This window comes from Podarcis melisellensis (assembly GCF_964234715.1).
Source record: "Podarcis melisellensis genome assembly, chromosome: 7".
Lineage (NCBI taxonomy): Eukaryota > Metazoa > Chordata > Lepidosauria > Squamata > Lacertidae > Podarcis > Podarcis melisellensis.
The window spans coordinates 44,360,500-44,376,340 of NC_138539.1; the positions used below are offsets into that span (position 1 = coordinate 44,360,500).

Sequence of the window (15,841 nt, forward strand, 5' to 3'; positions counted from 1 at the left end):
CAATTTATGAGGGTAGGGGGATAATTAAACTTGTTCAGCTAGCTAAGTACTTCAATAACTTGTCCTTAACACACTGGTCTGGTTTTGCTTACACTCTGTAGAGCAGCGGGTGGTGGGAGTTAAATGCCCAGCTAACAAAGCTATGGTTTGGCCCATCCTGTCTTAAAAGGTGGTTGTCCTAGATACGCAATTTTATTGGAATGACTTCTTGCATCGGACTAGAAACTTAGGGCATATTCCTACACTTGAGATCCCTCAAATGGGCTTCAGAATTTGGCAGAACCTCTGCTAAGCTGGTGGAATACCCCACACAAAAATATGTTGGTGGAACACTCTGCCAGTGGCACTGTTCTGGTGGCAAATATAAGCCAGTGAATTGGCTAAACAGGAAACAGTTGTTGGCAGAGCTCAGAGGTGCTGAGTTGCAGCCAACATTGGGGGGCTGCCGATGCGCATGTATGACATTACATGCATCATGCTTCAGGAGGATGCAACCCAGTCAGATGGCTAAGGTATAAGTAATATGATGATGATGTCCCTGTTTTTATTGGAGGAATGAAGGAGGGTATGCAGCAGAGGTGGCAGCTGTGGGCAGAGGATCAAGGCTCCCACTTCACCTAGGCCGCAACCAATATCAGGAAGTGAGGATTTGTGTGGAATTTTCTCTTTGGATTTTTGACCAGTGTGTGAATTTGTCTGTGCAACTGTACCAAGTCATTCCCTTCACAAGGAGCAATGGGGGGGGGAATCCCTCTGAGGAGTTCCTTATTATATTTGTGCCCACTTTACAGATTGTACCTCAGAGAGCTCCCTTGCTTGTTGCTGCCGTTGCCTGGCTTTATGCCTTCCTTCCCTGAGAAGGGAAGTACAGTGGTACCTCAGGTTAAATACGCTTCAGGTTAAAGACTCCGCTAACCCAGAAATATTACCTCGGGTTAAGAACTTTGCTTCAGGATGAGGACATAAATCGTGCTCCAGCAGCACTGCGGCAGCAGGAGTCCCCATTAGCTAAAGTGGTGCTTCAGGTTAAGAACAGTTTCAGGTTAAGAACGGACCTCCGGAATGAATTAAGTACTAAACCCGAGGTATCACTGTAAACTGTTTTGTCTCCTGTGTGGATTTGAACAAACCAACCCCTGAACATGGTTGTTCCTGCCTGCTCTAGCAGACAGCACCACAGAGTTCCCTTGGCTGTGCATGTTGCCTGGTGGTCTGTGTCTCTTGCTTAGTGGGGCATGGGAAGATGACAGACAAGCTCCCTCCATGCATGCCCCGCGGGAGTGGGGTGCCAGCGTCGGCACAGTCCCCTTAGCCTCTTAGCAGAATTTCCAGGGAACATACCTATGCCATTTTGATACAACATAAAAATATTTTCTGGTTTGTGTTTTTACCTCCCCTCCTGGGCTGAGCATGCACAGTGTATAGTAGCTACTCTACCAGCATAAAGGCAGAAAATCTGTCTTTCACACACAATGCAATGAAGGCCTCAGTCCTGTTTGGGTAAATTTCTGGGAGGCACAGAGGGTGGAAGAATTAGCCAGTGCCAGATTTACGTATAAGCTAAATAAACTATAGCTTAGGGCCCCACTCTCCTGGGGGGGCCCTAAAAAATGTAAATGTACCTTTCCAAAATATAAGGTAAAAAACAAATAAAATAACACCTACACACAGCAACAGTATTTTGTGTGTTTTGTGTTGTGTAGGCTCCTATGATGTAAGTAATGGGCCTGCTAGCCTACTTCCTAAAATATCACTGGTTTGCTCATTTCTATATATAGGGGGCCTACATTCTGCATGTGCAAATGGCTTTAGATACCTATTAGGTCCATAAATTACCATATAGCATATATTCAACACAAAAAACAGCAAGAATTTGTTGTTGACAAAGGACAGCTGGACATCTCAACGGCCCCATTACCTTGAGTAGTTTAAGGCCTCATCAAGCCTAAATCCCGCTCTGCAATTAGCGTAGATGTTACTTTTGTGCAGTAGGCTGGTTTCTGTACATGCTTACACATCCCTTTCTACTCTGCAGCCTGGTGAAAACTCTCAAGGAGCTGGTGAGAGGTGTGGCATAGAAGCAGGGTGTGGTTGTGGAGGGTGTGTGGTCTGGGGAGAGTGCTGAGGGTCATATCAAGACTTGCCACATTCAGCCTCAGGCCTAGAGGTTCCCCTGAATTTAGAGTATAAGGATGTGGGGCATAGCACTTCTACAAAGTTAAGGCTCAAAGCTGGTTATCTGTTTACCAAACCCTCAGATAAGAAGGTTTTGAACTGGATGGTATATATGGACATTTTACACTGGTTCTATCTGAGTAGTATTTTTGCTGACCTCTAATTTTAGATGTTTGCACTTAGGTTAAAAGACCACCGATGCTTTTAAAAACAATATTACACTTCAGCGAAATGTTGGCTTATGTTGCACAATAGCTACATGAAAGTATCCAGGCTCGAGCACATTGCTTCATGAAATTCATATGATGCACTGTAAATATTTACAGTATTTTAATGCAATGAGTTTGACCTGGAGAAAAAGCTATAAAATAGTTGAACAAAATCCTCTGGGAAATGCTAGCAGGCAGCGCTGCCAAGTCTCGCCATTTTATCACAGGCCTCATAACATTTGATCCTTTTATTACGTCCCTAGATCTGTTTATCTCAGATTTCATTTGGAGGTGAGAGGAGGGTGCCATTAGCCTTCAGCTTTGTGGAGGAAAGCTTGAAATTAATTGTGTATTTTAACCTAGTAGCCCTTACTGAATCTTTTTATCTCTGTTGACAATTAGATTGAATACTCAAGCAGTATTATTGTTTCTGAGTGACAACATTATCAGGCAGGTATTTCATTTTGTTTTAAACTAGAGACTTAAAACATACGTGCCTAGGCAGTGGAGTCTCACCTACTTTTTTATTTTTCTATTAGCTCCTAGGATTTCTCTGCCTTTCAGGCCTATCCCTCCCAAGTCATTGTTAGGCATACTCAGACTGCACCCCCTGAAATTAATGGTCATGTTCACAGATTTCAATTGAGTACAATTAATATTGGAGATTACCCATAAAATACAACTAAAAGCATAATCTTCACAATTGCAAAACTAAAACAAATTTGGAGCGTATGTGCCTATGCAACTGCTTCAATCATGGAAATTGCACTTTCGCGGGTGCCATATAATGTTTGTTCCATATCTCTTAGGAGTCAAGCTTTCAGTCTGGCAGCACCTATGCTGTGGAATTTTCTGCCTTTTATGTTAGGCTGCACTGTTTTAGACACCACCTAAAAAGCTTTTCCTCCTCCCCAACAAGCCTATACTGATACATAATTTGGTTATGTATACTTGCTTTCAATATTTGCTGATTTTATTGTGTATTATTAACTTATTTTTACTGACTTTTCAAGTTGACCCAAAAGTGTGAGAAATCTAAACAAACTAGCTATTAAAAGGATCTCTCCTGCCCCTTCATGCAGAGTAGAAACTACATGTTTGCTATCCACAAACTGCTGAATTGTCACTGTATTTTTTTCTTTTAAAAAATCATATACTGTAAAGAGAGTTATGTTTACATAGGCTTACAGGTTTACAGACATTAAGTGTATGCAAAATTCTCTGTATTATTAATAATTCTTTTAAATTGTTTTGTATACACTACTTTAGAGGTGTTTCTTTTAAATTAAGTGGTTTATATTTTTTTTTCAATATAAATAAATCAGCAGTCTGAACTACTCTGCAGGCGAGAATAAGAAATCAGACAAAACATTTTAATATAGCGAGAGGAACACTTTTTAACAATTTAAAATACTGAACCCATCAAGACCTATTCAAACACAGGTAAAGAAGAAAGTAAAATAATCTCTCTCGGGGTAGGTGGGAGTTACCACCAAATATAATATGATAACAACAACAGAAACAACTGGATAATATATTGATCAGGCCAGCAGTGTTAAAAGTGTTAGATGTATTCTGTAGGGCAGTCAATACAGTCGTACCTTGGAAGTTGAACAGAATCCGTTCTGAAAGTCCGTTCGACTTCTGAAACATTCAACTTTCAAAGCGCAACTTCTGATTGACTGAAGGAAGTTCCTGCAGCCAATAAGAAGCTGCAGAAACCCTGTGGGACGTTCGCTTCCAAAAGTATGTACGAAAACCGAAACACTCACACCCGCTTTTCGATCGTTCAGGAGCTGAAACGTACGAGTTCCAGGGCGTTCAAGAATCGAGATATGACTATCTAGGCTTTCTATTCCTCTTTGTCCCGTCCTAAGAGGTGAATGGTTAGGAGACATAATACAGATCTCTGTGTGTGCAAATGCAGGTTTCCAAATCGGGCCTTCTATAGACTTCCATAAGAAGAGGAAAAAAACAATCACTATTTTCGCAGTAGCAATATATCACACGTGACCAAGTCTAGTGGATAGAAATAGCACCCCAAGGAAAACGCAACATTACCTCACTTTCTCTAGGGCATAAAATGCCTTCTTTGACAAAAGTGTGAAAAGTTGTTCTTTTTTGGACTGAGAGGACTTCATAAAATCAAGTCAGAATTAGGCAGGTGTTCTTAAAATGTGGAGGATTGCAGATCTGCTTGTCAGTTTTCATGGGAATGGGAAAACGAGAAACCAGGAGAAACTGAAATTGACAGACTCGCCCATCCCTACAAAGATTCTCTGGCAACCTCCTACCCTAAAGGTGCCAGCCTCACTCAGCCCTGAGCAGCAGAGAAACACTGTTGAAACAATTTGCTAATCTCCTCTTTTGCAAAAGTGTGGCAAAGTGTGCTTCCCTATTTCATGATAATTGGATGAGGAAATGTGGGTGGGAGCACAATTTATTTCAGAGTTTGAGGAATTATTTACCAATTAAGGAGAGGAGCCGAGGATATTGTAAGCTACATTACTCTGGTGTGAACATTCGCTTTATTATATTATTTATACATGTGAAATGGTGGCTTTTATGAACTAAAAGGTTAATCACTTGAATGGGATTGCTTAGCAGCTCTTTACCATCCCACATACACACACAGAGGCAAATTGGTTAATTTTATGTGAAGAAAATAACCTGGCAATTTTTCTAGCACTTATCTGCACAGCACAGTTTAATAATGATCACTGTGTCTGAAATGGAATAAAGAGTCCAGAACCACAGCTCCACCGTGACGTGGGTCTCCCTTAGGAGATACAAGCAGTTAATTATATACTTTTAGGTAACATATTTTTCAAAATCATCACCGATTTTGTAGGCATCGCCCCAAACCAGGAAATGGATCACCTAAAAAGAGGACAACCAATCTGTATGAATTTTGTATGTGCTAATTTATATGTATAGGAAATTACATACAAAGGGTATATTATCAGGAGAAATTCATACTAAAATGCTGATAAATTTCAAAGAGCAATACAGCAGCTCTCATCACTGGAGGAAGACTGTGACCAGGTGACTTGTCTGCTATCTGGTTAATGGACAATTTCAAGCTCCTGCTGCTGTCTCATCTTAGATTCTTTATCTGTAAACTGATCTTGGGCCGATAAATAGAGCAACTGTCCTTCTGTAAAGTAGGACCAGTGGACATTCTCTAATTTTATCTCATAAAAGGGTTTTCTGATTTGATTCTCAGCTAGAAAAATAGTAAGTGCAGGACAACTGCATCCAGTGTTTGAGAAAGGCTGATGTTTTAGGAAGGAAGAAATGGAATCTGGAGACTGGAATATAACATATATTCTGCTCAAAATATGCCATGGGATCCTTAATGACCACAAGTGGTCAGGACCTCCGTTTTATGTCTCTTAGGAGATAGCTATGGCAGCCTTTATAGATTTGAGTACACTAACTGCGAACAAAAGCTGAAACTTTTAGATTTAATGAAGCTGAGGATCTAACAGCAAATAGCAACTATTGAACTTGTTATGGACAAACCTAGAGTTTGATTAAGTCCACTGAGCATTCCATACACCATATATATATATATATATATATATGCAGGTTTTGGTGTCCTCGGGTGTCTTCCCGTGTAAAAGTTGGGGTGTCTAGGCGACGTTTCGACGAGGTCTCACTCGTCATCTTCAGGCTGGTGCTTTCGGCTTCTTGTTACTGGAACAGAGCCTCTGTTCCAGTAACAAGAAGCCGAAAGCACCAGCCTGAAGATGACGAGTGAGACCTCGTCGAAACGTCGCCTAGACACCCCAACTTTTACACGGGAAGACACCCGAGGACACCAAAACCTGCATTCCTGTACCCGTGAAAATCTACGAAAGCAAATATATATATATATATATATATATATATATATATATATATATATATATGCTGTAGTTTACATGTCTAGCTTGCTTCAAGATTAAAACAATCACTATATTTTTCCCGTATAAGCACAAAAATATTAAAGAATTGTAGAAATGAAAGAGCCCTAATTGGTGGTTGTGATAAAAGGGGATGTGGCTGTGCTATTATTAATGCTTAAAATTATATTGAAAGCACTGTACAGTTGTCATATGATTTTACTGACATTCCTAGTCTAAAAACTAGAAAAATATTTCACTGGCAGTCGTCAGTTCATCTGTTCTTCCTTCTTCCTCTGGATATCAGGAAAATGTCTTAATAAAACTGTTTAGGGGCAACTTTTCTCCTCCAGTTCACCTAAACAGAAAAGTTGACCCTAAGCAGTTTTTGTCAGTAAAACTCAACAATTTTGGGGTTCTATTTGTGTATCTGGTTGTTTGTTTCTGACTCTTTCAACAGCTGCTTTTAGCCCACAAGGTGGCGTTGAACTGTACTCCCCAGACTCTCTGACCCGAAAGAAGTTCTGATCGCTGATTCAACAACTGCTTTTGATCCCCTCTATGAATTATGAATTAGTAAACACCTACATTTCTCTAGCTTTCTCAAATGTAAACAAATAGTCTGGTCAAAATCTATGAATTTTGGCCCGGAGGGGGGTGCTGAGCCCTGGATCTTTTGTGGCAGACCCTGGATCACCTGCTCCTTTTCCTCCCTCTTGCTAAAGTGTAAAAATATATTTTAAAACTGTGTTTACAGACCAGACTCTGTTCTAGACCAGCTGGATCAAAGGGCAATGCTGGGCAGACACCAGTCAGATAGCATCTTAATTTACCCAGAGGCACCTAAACATGTAATTTAGCAGGTGCACATTTGTGCCATGGGCCTGGGCTCACAGATAGTGGGTTTTTACCTAGCAATGCCCTTGTTAAAAATGCAACAAGTTTCTCCTTTTATTCAGTGTTCTCTAAGGAATCAGGGATTGGGAACCTCCAGATCCTGCTGAACCACAGTTCTCATCATGCCTGATCATTGGCCGTGCTGGCTGGGGCTGATAGGAGCTGGTGTCCAACAACATATGGAGTGTAATAGATTCCCCATCCCTGCTCTAAAACATCATCATCTTTGTCACAGTGAGAAGTGTGACCAGCATAGGTTCCTGCCTTACATATATTTCAGACTCTGATTTACCTCAACTTGTCTAGGAGGTGAATCATTCTCCTGTAGCCTTGTGACCTGTTTTGGCTTCTAAGAAAGGCCTTCACTGGGTTTTTGGAATTCTCTCCGGAGACAGCCTCTTCCGTTTTCCAGACATTGATTTCTGCCTCTTGCTGAGCTGGGTCTAGGCCATGCAGCCCCAAGGATTCTTATTTTGATTCTCAATTCTGCACTTTGCTCTGTTTGGACTCCCCATGCCATTTTCTTTTCTTTTATTCTTACAAATGATTTTCTATCTTTGCCTATATTCCCTACAATAAACTGTCTTCTGGGTTTTATTTTAAGCTTTTATTGCCCCCACAAATTAGTCCTATTGCTTGGTTCTAAATTTGTGAACCTTGTTCACAAGATTCCATAGAGGAAGGATACCACAGAGCAAAAAGAGTGGTTGGAAAGACTCTAAATGGATCAGGTCTGCTCCCCCGTGGTTGCTCTCCTTCCTCAGACGCCCTTTGCCCTAGGAAATGCGTACTGGAGTCCCCTTCAGGTAAGGGGGTGGAGCAAAATGGCCACCACTAATAGCGAAAGTGCCATTTTCTTGTGGTGAGGAGCCATCTCTTCCCATTACATTTGCTCATGAGTTGGCACTGCAGTAGCAGTCAGTGGGCTTTGCACCTGATGTCCAGAAAACCTTGCCTCTTTTCATATTAATTGACTGGCTAACAGAATTGACAAATACTGCTCTCCTACAAAAAGATTGTGTTAATTTTCAGGTTTGCAAAATCCATTTAAAGTATCATTTGAACATTTTGGAGTCTGATTCTTCACTGGAGAAGATGCAATCCACTTATGACACTCATTTTCAATTTGGAATGTGGGTGTGAAAATCCATCCGCCTTGGATTTTAAAAATATTTTGCCATAACACCATTTTTTATGCACTTCATCTGTCCTTTGACACATCACATGAACATAGTTATGTCAATACATCCCAAAGCACAAAATAAAATGATACACAAACACACACACACACACACACACACATTTTAAAAATCAAAATAGTATGCTTCACTGTATTTAACTAGAGTCCCTAACACATACTAAAGAGGCAAGGCTCTAAATTAAATTTCATTGTTAGCCCCCAGTAGATAAAATTCCCTTCAGTACTCTCTGCAGGTGCAAACTGATATCCATATGGCCCAATGAATGTGTAACACAGATTTCTCTGTTGTCGTCAGATTAACAGCACAGCCTTTGCATGGTTACCCTTTGGTGCTAAATTCTCCTTTCACTCAGGGGGTTAAAACAGCCTTGCGCTATCCAGATGTTCAGTGAAATGAAAGATTAGCAATTCTTGCCGCCACTGCTCTTTCCGCCCCATCCCCCCTTCTCCTTTTCTAAAACTGATATTTTCTTTAGGAGCCTGTTCGGAGTGAGTTGGAGCAATTTCTTCCCTGAGGTATATCAATCAATAGGCTGCTCTGGAAGAGGAGCAAAATGTTGAACAAGTAGACCAGAGCGCTATGAATTTGTTTACAGGGAATGACTTTCCACTGAATGAAGTATGCATCCCAGGGTTTCACTTTACCCTCTAAAACAGTGGCAATCTTTTCTGCTAAACAGACAAGGCGCATACTTTTTTCCAGAAGCATTCTTATTAATTTTCGTGCAAAACTGTACCTATTTACTTCAAACTGTGCATTAAGCGAGAGGGATAGGTATTAGAAATATGTCAATATAAAATTCCCACTTGCCATAAACAATGGCTTCCCAGGGGAGAAATGAGAAAGGTAGCCAAAATGGATGCCACTCAATGAATGCCAATTTAAAATCTACCAGACCTGTCTTTCGTATACATAGGCATGCTCAGGTCCCTGCTGTTCCAAGAACCGTTCAAGCATAGAATAAGTAGCATTCCAATGAGGCAAACCTTCTGTCTCAGCTGATGTTTAACAAGCTGTTTTGTTGCTGTGACTGGTTCTCAGGGTTTGGTAAGAAGGCCTCACAAGAAAGACTCAGGTTGTTGCTAATGGGGATGGGTGAGAAATTAGTTCAGTTTGCATGTTAATGAGAACCTTAAAAAAATTCACATTTCCCGAACCAAAATGAAACCCGAAATACAACTCTCCTTTGAAATATTTTGCCAAAGAATGGGTACAAAAATATGTGTATTACTATTGAAAATTATATACGAAAAAGGCTCCTTGGGGGAGATTAAATGGGAAAATGCTTATATTGGAAGAAATATTCTCAAAAATGCATACAAATTTTCATCAGACTTTTTGTTTAATTGCAAGCATAGGAAGAAGTGGGGTCAACTGGAAATTAGAGAAACTGAAACAAACCAAAGCTAAAAGAGTTACCAATCCCTAGTTACTAAGAGTTTCTCTATTTATTTAAAATATGTAGGTCCCACCCTTCATTGTTACCCAGGGCAAGTTATATGACATAATAAATCATAACAATACAATAAAAGTAGATAAGATTAACAATATAATGATTGAATGCACCACCATTAATCAAAATAGTCCATGTGGGGCAAGATAATTCAGGGTCAGGCAGCTTCATATGCATTCAGTTTGGAAAATTGGTGTTAGCCCATCATTTTCCTTATTACAGAACAAGAATTAAGATTTAAAGGTTTGCTGTTGTTTTACATACAAAAGAGGCTTGCCCAGTGGTGCAGAGCCTCAGCAACAGTGCCCTGGCAACATTACTGCTGCTTACCTGAGGGAAAGGCGAGAGGCAAGGAGGTGGAGAGGTCCAGATTTCATCAAACTTGAATACAAAATGTTTCTTTAAAATCCTGAATATATTTCTCCAGTTTTGATTATGTTCCAAATGTTGTTTTTGGCTTAGAACACAGCACATCAAGAACACACTGGACAGCCGAAGCTATCCAGGGACAGTCGTACTCAGCATAGATCCATTGACAATAATGGACATCACTTAGGTCCATTAATTTCACTGTGGCTACTCTGATTAGTTGGATACAACCCTGTATTGCCTATCCATTAATTTCACTGTGGCTACTCTGATTAGTTGGATACAACCCTGTATTGCCTATCCTCCTTAGGCCTTATGAGGCTTATAGTATTTGTAGGAAATTCATCACCATCATAGCAGACACATGCATACTTGCATTTTGTGTCTTGTCTTGACACTTCGTTTACAGCCCGGGGCTTGCATCACTTATTTGAGGCATCTTGGGCTATTTAATATTCAAATATTTTGCCTCAGAGGACATCAATGGGAGTTGTTGTCTAGCAGGAAAAAGCTGAAGCACCACACCAAGCGGCCTAGAGATGCTTCCTTAATAATTCTGTCACCATAGGACCACCATGGTATATCTCTTCCAGATGTCAGCCATGAATGTGGTTTTTAGTTTTACTGTCTATTAAGCAGAGTGTAAGTATTCTACATACATAAATTTTAGGGGTGCACCTCCTCAATGATTGTATCAGATTGTGATGTGGACCATGTCAGTCAATATGTGTATGGCTGGTTCTGCCTTGCAGCAGTGGGATATTTGATCTACAACATGGGTAAGCAAACTAAGGCCCAGAGGCCAGATCCGGCCCAATCGCCTTCTAAATCCGGCCCGTGGATGGTCTGGGAATCAGTGTATTTTTACATGAGTAGAATGTGCCCTTTTATTTAAAATGCATCTCTGGGTTATTTTGGGGGCCTGCCTGGTGTTTTTACATGAGTAGAAGGTGTGCTTTTATTTAAAATGCATCTCTGGGTTATTTGTGGGGCATAGGAATTCATTCATTTCCCACCCGAAAAAATATAGCCCGCCCCCCCCCCAGGTCTGAGGGACAGTCAACCGGCCCCCTGCTGAAAAAGTTTGCTGACCCCTGATCTACAACAACAGTGTGATTTTATAATTTGGAACCAATTGTTTATCACAGAAGCTTTGAAGCCGATTTACCTATTTTATCACTGTCACAATTTTTTAAGTGAATCTGGCAAATGGACCATTCTGCATAAGGCAGTTAAGTTTGCAGCCAATTTTTTCTTTCATATTATTATTTTGATTGATTTTTTTCAAACTCAACTGAGTGTAATTGCATCATTTATTTGTTTGTTTGTTTGTTTGTTTTTGCCTTGTTTATTCCATCACATTTTCCTCATTTACCTGTTGGTGTTGACAACAGCAATATTCATTTATTTAATTTTTAATTTTTCTTGAATGTCCATTTCTTGGACTAATCAAAACTGGCCACAGGATGTCACTATTACTCTACAAACATACAGCAAGTGATCTGTTTGTTTATTAAAGGGCAAGTCTGAACAATCTCTGGACACAGTTTCCTGCACAAGCTCTGTTAAAATAATGCGGACTCTGCAAGAGGACCGCTGTTTCCTTACGAGGTTCCCATTCAATTGAATTTATACTGGAGAGACATCTAATGGAGTCTATGTTCTCTCCTTCACCAGTTAGTTTGCATTCATTCATCACCAACATTAGCATGGCTTTTCGAGAAATCATTAGGACCAGTGGACACATGATGTTATGCAGTCACATTGAGGCTGCTTTACATTGCTTCAGAGGGCACCTAGCTGCTACACTGTGCAAACTGACCCTGTAGCAGCTATGGATGAGCAGATCATTTTATCTATGTTCCTTTTCCCTTTTGCATGTTTTCCTTCTAAAACCCATTGTATCCTGTTGCTGCATTAATCTAACACTGATTAGTGACTGATCATCTCTCTTATCAAAGTAACATTTGTGAGGTAAAACAATACTCCCTCCCTGCCCCCGCCCCCACAAAAATAAATCTGTCAGCATAGTTCCTTCCAGTTACAGGGGCCTGAAACTGGGTTGGTCACCAGTCCCACCTTGGAGAATCTACCTACCTACCTATTCATGATAACTATAGTAAAATTATTAGCCATCCTGACTCAGTAATGAGTTATTTTTTATTGAAAAATACCTTAGTTGTATGCAAAATAGCCCAAAATACAAAATGTAAGCAAAAAGGGCAAAACACAAACACAACATATTCCATGTGAAATTAAAATCAAATCCACAAGAGTTGAAGTTCAATATTTTCCTCAAACATTTTAACTAATTGTAAAAGTAATCATCGTCATTATCTTCCTCAAGGATGGAATCAAAGCAATCTTTGTCTTCATCTGCTTGGTTGTCACAGTGTTGTGCATGATGTGTTGCTGTGCATATCAAGCTACTGTATTCTTCATACAGAACCATGTGTGTGCTGCACAAGATTGCTTCCGCTTGCAGGACAAGCTCTAGACCTGACTCCAGTGTTGGTTTTCCAGTCATCCACTATGGGTCTCTGTTCCTAGAATAGGTTTCCATGGGAAAGTCCTTACTAAAAGCAATTTCCACATGGATAACACGGAAGATATAGTTGCAAACGGGGAGGGAGGAAACGGGTAGACGTGTGTTGGTTGGCATAAGTCACCAACATCCATAAACCATAAGTTTTAGGGTGTCTCAATAATAGCCAAAATATCATCAGGAAAGCAATGACAAACCTAGACAGCATCTTAAAAAGCAGAGACATCAGCTTGCCAACAAAGGTCCATATAGTTAAAGGTCCGTATAGTTACTGGTTTTCCCAGTAGTGATGTATGGAAGTGAGAGCTGGACGATAAAGAAGGCTGATCGCCGAAGAATTTATGCTTTTGAATTATGGTGCCAGAGGAGACTCTTGAGAGTCCCATTGATTGCAAGAAGATCAAACCTCTCCATACTGAAGGAAATCAGCCCTGAGTTCTCACTGGAAGGACAGATCCTGAAGCTGAGGCTCCAATACTTTGGCCACCTCATGAGAAGAGAAGACTCCCTGGAAAAGACCCTGATGTTGGGAAAGATCGAGGGCACAAGGAGAAGGGATGACAGAGGATGAGATGGTTGGACGGTGTTCTCGAAGCTACCAGCATGAGTTTGACCAAACTGCGGAAGGCAGTGGAAGACAGGAGTGCCTGGCGTGCTCTGGTCCATGGGGTCACGAAGAGTCGGACACGACAAAACGACTAAACAACAAATCATCAGGAAAGATGATGTGTTTGCCCAAAACAGTCTGGCAGCCCAAACCCTGAAGTCTGGCAGGTCTAATTAGACCCACAGATTGGAGGTTCCCCACTACTATTCTGTACCATCATTAATCTGTATACCAGTCCTCACCCACCTGATGACACCTGTTCCTGTTTGTCACTACACACACCTCTAGCAGCATAGTCATGTACTCGCCTCTTTTCTGCATTTGCTTATGTGCCCTTACTACTCCCTGGGAAACACTAATTTACAAACAAAATCAATCCAGCTACAAGAACCCCAGAATACATATGCATAATTGTAAAATTGCAAATGGCAGGGGAGGGGAACATAGATAAGCATGGTCTATGTAAGGATTTCAGCTCACATGCATGGAAGTTATACATGATGCTTGCATGTTATATCCTAAACTGACTTGCCATTCCATGGCAGAGAAACATCCCAACATGCTTGTCAAGCTCACTAGACAGGTTAAATGCCATAGGAATCATTTTACCATTTATCCACTAGATGGTACCCTCACCTTATCATTTTCATTTTGTCAACTGCACTGGGGCACTTTTATTAATTTCCACAGTCCATTTCAGTAAACCCTCTTCCTTTTCCATTTACTCCCCTGGAAGATACCTGCTCGCACTGTTTCCACTTGGTCTAGATGGAAGGAGTGAAAAATACCACTGCTTCAAGCCCACATCATCAAATCCGTAGACACACTTTACAAGTGTACAAGGATGTTCTGTTAGTATAACAAGTGGCAACGTGTGGTGCAGTGCCTTTTGTTATATAGGGTGGGGTTTTTTTAAATTGAAGGAGCCTTTGTTGAAGCATACAGACATTAACACATTTGAACTGGCCACTGAATGAAGACAAGGAGTGGAGCTGTGGTTATCGACAGGGCAGGTGAGAATGTGATCCTCTCTTTAATCATCATCTGAGACCCTTCTTCATGTGAGATCTGGAGGGTGGCAACAAGAGAACAGGCCATTTTTGTAGTGGCTCCCCATTTGTGGAATGCTCTGCCCAGGAAGATTTGTCTGGAGCCTTCATTATATATATTTTAGGTGACAGACGAAAACGTACCTCTTCAACCAGGCCTTTGGCTGATTAATATCCTATAGCCTTTTAAATATATCTGTGGGAAGGGAGGAGGTTTTTGTTTTGTTGTTTTGGTTTAATTATTTAGTGTGTTTTATCTTGTATTTTATTCTGTGAACCACCCTGACACCTCTTGATGAAGGGCGGTACAGTATATAAATTTAATAAATAATATTTCTGTCCCAAACCAAAATTCCTGCCAGATTAATTACAGTACCTGAAATAGGCAGATCTGCAGCAGATGCTGTTTGTGGGCCACAACCGTAAAACTCTTGCCCCCGACGCAGTAACTCTCCAAAACAATCTTGCTGAGACCATGGGGATAAAAGGGTGACAGAGAAATGTGCACCTCTAACCACAATAGGATCAGGCTGAAAATACACAATGGATGGTTTCCAGGTATGAAAAGGAGAGGTTCCTGTTGCCGCTGCTAGCCTGAACACATCTTGAGAACACACAGTGAAGGTCTGCTTTTTCACACAAGCCAAGAATATTGTAGAGAGGAAGTAAGTTGCCTTCACACCAGACTATTTGTCCACGTTGCCTTCTAATCTGTCTGGCGGGTCAATGTCTTGGAGCTGGAGATGCTAGAGAGGGACAGATTCTTCATTCCACTTAGATGCCAAGCATGTGCTTTCCCACTGAGCTATGGTCCCACCCAAAGGAAGAGTGAGTGGCGCTGAATATTCATTGGTGAATCTTTGCTAACAGACACCAGCACCGATGTAAACAGTCAAGCGGGCATTGGCTTGGATAGCTATCATCCTCATCATCTGGTTTCTTTTGGCAGGGAACATGGTATAGCATCTGTTCCCTTATCATGGAGGATGAGGCCATCAATAGCTCCAAGCCACGATAGCTATTTTCTGCATCCGCTATCAGAGGCACTATGTCTCTGAATGCTCATTGCTGGGAAGCACAAGTGAGGAGAGGACCACTGCACTCAGGTCCTGCTTTCAGGCTTCCCATAGGCATCTGGCTGACCACAGTGGCCACATCTGCACCATACAATTGCAGCACATGGCTTCCCCCAAAGAACCCTGGGGTGTGCATGTGACGTAGAAAAACAGGGTGCTTTACTAGATGGGCCATTGGTCTGATCCAGCAGGCTCTTCTTGTGCTCTGTCTGGGTGGAATCTACACACACATTAAAAAACCTTCTAAAAATGCTTTCTAAAAAAGTGTTTTAAAAATTACATTGAATTTTCCATAAGGCTCACCATCGCCATCTAGTTTCACATTGTATATTTCACTTGAAACAAACTTGAAACATTTTATTTGCAGCTGTA

At 41.0% G+C, this 15,841-nt stretch overlaps 1 protein-coding gene across 1 annotated transcript in view; it reads left to right on the plus strand.

The window, feature by feature from the left end:
• The first annotated feature begins 383 nt into the window (after positions 1–383).
• Positions 384–15,841, plus strand: part of OSBPL1A (oxysterol binding protein like 1A) — a 156,449-nt gene continuing 140,991 nt past the window's right edge. The window contains exon 1 of the mRNA XM_081919183.1: positions 384–512. The gene's annotated coding sequence lies outside the window, so the exon portion shown is untranslated. The remainder of the gene's footprint in view (positions 513–15,841) is intronic.